Below are 6445 nucleotides of genomic sequence, written 5' to 3'. Positions count from 1 at the left end.
ATGACAGCTATTAATTTAAAGGGGACAGTCTGCTGAACAGTTCTACTATAAGCTAATGGTCGCTAAAGCGACCATCAGCTTATAGTAGAACTGTAAATGCCAGGTCCGTACGACGTACTGAGCTGGCCAGCTGGAAGCACTTTTGTAGCTCCGTACGACGTACGTCCTTGGCAGCGAAAGGGTTAAAAGACCCCAAAACTGGGAACAGCGCTGGTGGAAGCAACAGGCTGATGCTTTCATTTCAGAGTGGTGCACACCACATCAATAAGAGCCAAAATGTTTTTTTTAACTCAGGGGTCTCAAACCTCCGGCCCTCCAGCTGTGGTGGAACTACAAATCCCATGAGGCATTGCAAGATTCTCACAGCCACAGACATGACTCCCAAAGAGAGATGCATCATGGGATTTGTTATTTCACCACAGCTGGAGGGCCGGAGGTTTGAGACCCCTGTTTTAACTTGAGTGATAGCAGTAGACTGCCGTTGCTCAGGGTCAAGCTTCAAATACAATGAAACCTTAGGAGGTTTTTGTTGCAGATATCGCAAGCAGTAGAAATATGCAAAAACATTTTAACAAAAGTTACCAAATAGGTAAAAACGTACCTGTGTCTCCACCGCTTGCTCCCGTCTGAAGATTCTACAGCGGCCGTGAAGGGTCATAGGGCGGGCACATGCGCAGTAGAGATTTTCGGCCAGGAGACACAGTGTAAGTTAATGTAGGGATGCACCGATACCACTTTAAGAACGAGTACCGATACTTTTGATCAAGTACTCGCAGATACCAATTACCGATACTTTTTCTTAAAGGGACAGGTCACATTTTTTCTAAAGCAATACAAACTAATGCTTTAAGGTCACTTTCTTAATATTATGATTCATGAGATGACAAGGGAGCATGACGCCGGCTTCCCGGCCAATCGGCTTCCGGATTTGCTAGCTTCCTGACCAATCGGGAAGCGCGTCATTGCACGCTACCCGGCTTCCTGATTGGCCGGGAAGTCGGCTCCATGCTCTCTCATCACATGTGACGAGAGAGCATGGAGCCTTTTCCTGGCCAATCAGGAAACCGGGCAGTGTGTAATGTTGCGCTGCCCCGCTTCCTGATACAGGAAGTACTCGTGCTAGGTATCAGAGCATTTGGGCGAGTATGAGTAGTCACCCAAATACTCAGTATCGGTGCATCCCTAAGTTAATGCACGCAGCCAGCAGCGTGCATGCAGAAACTATGGGACCCGAGGAGTCTGCACTGGATCAGAGACCAGCACCAGCGCTGGAGGGACTCCTGAAAACTACAGGAAAGAAGATGATCGGATCAAGAGGCGTCACTTTAAGACTGGAGCGAATCAGGGGAGCTGGCAGGAAGACTGATTTTGAAGTCTCTCTTCTTGGGCACCTCCCATCTTTACAGCGCAACATCATATCAGACTGCATACGTTGGCAGCATCAATGGGCATGCCATTAATGTGGAAGGTAACAGGAAGTTGTGTTACTGGCAGGATCCCAAAATCAGAAAATTTGCAAGTCACAAAAACATTTTGCTTCATAAAACTGTATACAGTGAGGCACACTAGAAGAAAACAGATTGGGGGTTTGCATACACTTTAAATGGCACCGCAGAAGGCACACTGCGCTAATCCACGGTTTACATTGCGTTAGCACAGCACGGGCCGCAATTTACACCTTTGCGTTTTCAATTTCAATAAAACGCACCAAAATGCAACTCCAGATGCTTTGCAATGATGTCAACATGCCTTGAGGTGTCACCGTACAATGTATGACGTGTTTCTATTGATTTCAATGGAGAAGGCATCGTACAACAAACTGCAAATGAGGATACTAAGTCACTGCTGGGAGGGGAGAGCAGAGCTGCTGATGCAATTCTTAGAGGGCAGAGCAGAAGGAAATGAGTTGCTGAAAGCAATGTTGGGTGGGGGACCTGAGCTGCTCAGTCACCGTTAAGAGGGGAGAGCAAAGGGGGAGCAGAACTGCTAAGTCACTGCTGGGAGGGGAGAGCAGAGCTGCTGATGCAATTCTTAGAGGGCAGAGCAGAAGGAAATGAGTTGCTGAAAGCAATGTTGGGTGGGGGACCTGAGCTGCTCAGTCACCGTTAAGAGGGGAGAGCAGAACTGCTAAATCACTGCTGGGAGAGGGAGATGAAATGCTAAAATAATGACTTTAGTACTGCCGCAAAACTTGAGTATGAACTGCTCCACCATGCCTGCAGCTGCAGAGCTCAGTGAGGGTTTGCTTAAAGCCAATGAACTGCTTATTAGGAATGTGAATAGCCTGGCCCTGGTTACACTTTGAAGGCACTTCTCCACCAGAGAATGGCACAGGAGCAAGTGCAACTTTCACATTACAATGACCTTTTCCACATCAGTGGAAGAAAACATCCTAGATAGGGCTGCAGCTAACGATCTTCATGAATCAATTAGATAGCCGATAATTGTTTTTTCAATTATTCGGATTTAAAAAAAATTCCATCCTTAATTTTAAATAAAATATGCAGCGATATCTGACGTGTGTAGCTCAATCGCTGTTTTTCTATTTAGGTGCACCCGGAAATGTTTTATCTTATTGCTATCACATGGTGGGGCTCACAAGCCCCCTATGTGACGGCACATTGGAGGTGACAGGTTCTCTTTAAGTTGACATTAGACCCTTAGTGTCACCTTTCCACTTCACTGGATTCAGCTGCTGAATGTCAACACAGCAGGCAGTGGCTGGGAGCAATAGCCAGCCTGTTATTGGTTATCTGAAAATCAGCAGAGGAGGGAACTGAAGTTCTCCTTCAGGTCCTCTTCTACTGATTGACAGCAGGCAGTGGGCGGGTGCAATAGCCAGCCTGCTATTGCAATTTAAAAGATCCATAAGCAGGCTATTATTTCCAGCTGCTGATGAGACTTGATGTCAGTGTTCTATCAATCCCTCAGACTCGAGCCCGAGGGATTGATAGAACACTGACAGAAGAGGGGGCAGGAGGAGTAGAGAAGGGAACGGGGCAGGCAGAGGAGGAGGAACGGAGCAGTAGTGGAGGTACGGTTTAGCAGGGGAATGCAGAGGCACAGCGGCCTCTCCTCCCCCACTGGTGCCGGTTGCAGTGGTCTACGTCCCTGCTGCCTCTGCCGATACAGGCAGGGAGAGCAGCGGGGATTGAAAAGGGACACAGACCGTCAAGGAGCAGAGCGGCGGCAACTAATCGAAAATCGACTAATCGACTGAGAATTGTTGCCAGCGATTCTCATTATCGATTAGTTGTTGCAGCCCTATTCCTAGAAGAGACTAAGAACCTTTAAAATAAATGTACTTCCTGTGATGGAGCTAATAACATGGTCTCAGTTTCATATGATGATTACATTTTAAAACGTGTATACTGTGATAAAATGACAAACCAGATGTTAAAGTTTATACAGACGTATAGTTAGTATGACATGGTTGACCGCTTTCAAAACAGCAAAGCAAACCTCTGAAAACCCAAAAGAGATGAGCTCAGCAAAACCGCATCCAATAATCAAAAAAAGGACAGGTATGCATATCAACACCAACTTTCAAGCATAGAGCGAGTAATAAAAATGGAAACTGAAATTGTTTTTGGGAAATAAATGTATTTACAGTATTAAAATACAAAAAGTATGCCCGGTGTTTGAGATTAACACAGGAAAGAAACTTTCTTGACCAACAGTTCAGACCAATCCGAAGGATCCAATCAGCTGGGTAAAACGCTCACTGAGATGGAGAAATGTTATCGGTAAAACCTTAGCGGGAGTCGGGAGGAGAGCCACAACAACCTCATGCAGAAGTCTCCATGCAGTTGCTTTCTGAAATAAGATCGGCTGGGGGAGGCCAGATACTTTCTCGCTCAACACCTAAGTTAGCCACATAATATACCGCCGTATTGTCTGTACATTAAACGTCATAGTGGAGAGACAGCAACGTGTGCGATACATTTACAGGTCATTATACAGCTACAATATTGTGACATACAAGCAGTGCCAAGACACTTCCTTGTTCAGATACTTTGGAAGGGTTATCAATTTTGAAGAACTTGGGGTACCCAAGGACAGGTTACTGCAAAATAAAAAAAAAGATGTGAATGAAAAGATCTCAGCACACACTTAAGGAAACATAAGGATGCATCAATTCTGGGAGGTTCTAGGGCAGGGGGGATTACTTGCCGTTTAGGTCATTCAGCTACAGGGTTATGGATGCCAATACGGTGTAAGAGGGTCATCACCGCAAGCAGTACATGGCAACGCCAACTAATCTGTGCTAACAGTGGCAGGCACTGGAGGAAGAGCATTGCTGAAGCTAAAAAGCCTTTCATGCAAATTGCCATTCTCCGACTGCCAGACCACTTCATTCGCAGTGAAGCTATACAGCAGGGGTAGGCAACCAGCTGCGGTGAAACTACAAATCCCACGAAGCATTGCAAGACACTGGCAGTGACAGGCATGACTCCCAGAGGCAAAGGCATAATGGTATTCTAGTGTAACCACAGCCAGAGTGCCAAGGTTGCCTACCCTTGCTATACAGGGACTACAGAGCACCAAGACTAACAACCCTGGGGTTGAAGCCAGTCTAAAAAATGTATATATACTGTAGGTGACCAGTCCTTAAATATGGTGGCTGCATTCGTTCCCTTTTCACCTGGTGACCCTGCCAGTAACATGCTTCCTGTGCTAGGGTGACAACGCTCACTCATCATATAATATATATGAACAAGCAGTTTGGTCACTCAGGGACAGGGATGCAAACACCCCCTCTACTCCATAACAGAGGGGTAGGATTCTATAGTCCGCAAATATAGTTGGGTTATGAGCTCACACGATTTCTGGCAGGATCAAAAGACAAAAAAAAAGTTACTTTTTTCAGGTTCACTTTTAAGCAATGGCAGCTTCCCGTCAAAAGATTTGTGGATATTTAAAATGACACTAAACTCTGGAGGGGGCTATTGTTCCCAATGGTCCCTGTGTGTGTTGCAAAGCAGTCACCGCTCCAAGCTCGCTCCTGTGATGGACTACAATCACAATACAAAGTAGTAGGGATGCACCGATACCGGTATCGAGTACCAATATTTTTTTTTCCGTACCTCGCTGATACCGAACACCGGAAGTTCCATTCCGGAAGCCAGGCGGCATGTAATGACTCGCCACCAGGCTTCCTGATTAGCAGGGAAGCCGACCCCATGCTTCTCCTCACTAGGCGACGAGAAAGCATGGAGCCAGCTTTCTGGCCAATCAGGAAGCCGAACGCTGTGTAATGACGTGGCGCCGGCTTCCTGATTGGCCGGGAAGCCGGCTCCATGCTCCCTCGTCATGAGGTGATGAGGGAGCATGAAGCCGGCCTCCCGACCAATCAGAAAGCCGGGCAGTGCGTCATTACTCGTCACAAGTGAAGTATCGGGCGAGGCATCGGAGCATTTGGGCGAGTACTCAGCATCGGCACTGACAGCGATACCAGTATCAGTACATCCCTACAAATTAGTAAACTAGACATGAGATTGCAGTCCATCACATTGGAGTAATGACTACTTTACAACACACATGGGACCATAGGGAACAAAAGTAGTCACCCTCCAGAAGGAAGGACAGTGTCAGCACCAATTCAGAGTTGATTGGAGGATCTACAGCTGAGTGATACACAAATAAGATACATTGTTGTTAAAAATTCATTCAAGTACCTTAACTATTAAGATTTAATTCCTGAGTTTAGTGTCACTTTAAGTTTCAAGGCTGTACTTGTAATGATGCGCTCCGGGGACAATGGCAATCTGAGGGCACAAGATTGTATTCATCTTGGGATAGGAATAAAAAGGCACTGCACATGAGGAGTACAGGGAGGCAGAAGTAGGGAGCCTGTGGACAATTTCATGGTTAGGACAACCAGTATGTCCAATATTGTGAAGGTGGCTACCTAGAAGAACGCAATAGTACAGATTGTTGCTATTCCCTGTTAAGATTGTGACAATAATAAATGAACAACCAAAGACCGGGGAACACTGGACTAAATCACAGGCTTTCTACAGAGGACACCTGGGTGAGCAAAAAATAAAATAAAAATCAGGATTTATATATTATACAACTTTCGCAAACTGACCTTAGCAAATGTAAAAAAAAAAAAAAAAAGGGACACCTGCGTCTGACCATGTCATCCCTCCCGCCCCCACCCCCCAAATAATGACTAAAATGGATTTAATCAACACTACCTTAAATCACATCTACTACTTGGTGTTACATGATTTCAATACAGCTATATACGGTACAATTATACAAAAAAGGTGTTAACATCTAAAAAGTACAACCAAAATGAAGATAGCAAACAAAACCTATTATAAAGTTTTTTTGTTCATTTTTTTTCTTTCTTTTACAATTTTTTTTTCTCTTTTTTTTCTTATAGGAAAAAAAAAAATACTTTTGAAGTATGCATTTAGTACAGTAACTCCATTTT

Source organism: Nanorana parkeri, unplaced genomic scaffold (assembly GCF_000935625.1).
Source record: "Nanorana parkeri isolate BGI_ZX_2015 unplaced genomic scaffold, ASM93562v1 scaffold2478, whole genome shotgun sequence".
NCBI classification, from domain to species: domain Eukaryota; kingdom Metazoa; phylum Chordata; class Amphibia; order Anura; family Dicroglossidae; genus Nanorana; species Nanorana parkeri.
Note: the sequence above shows the minus strand (reverse complement) of the source record.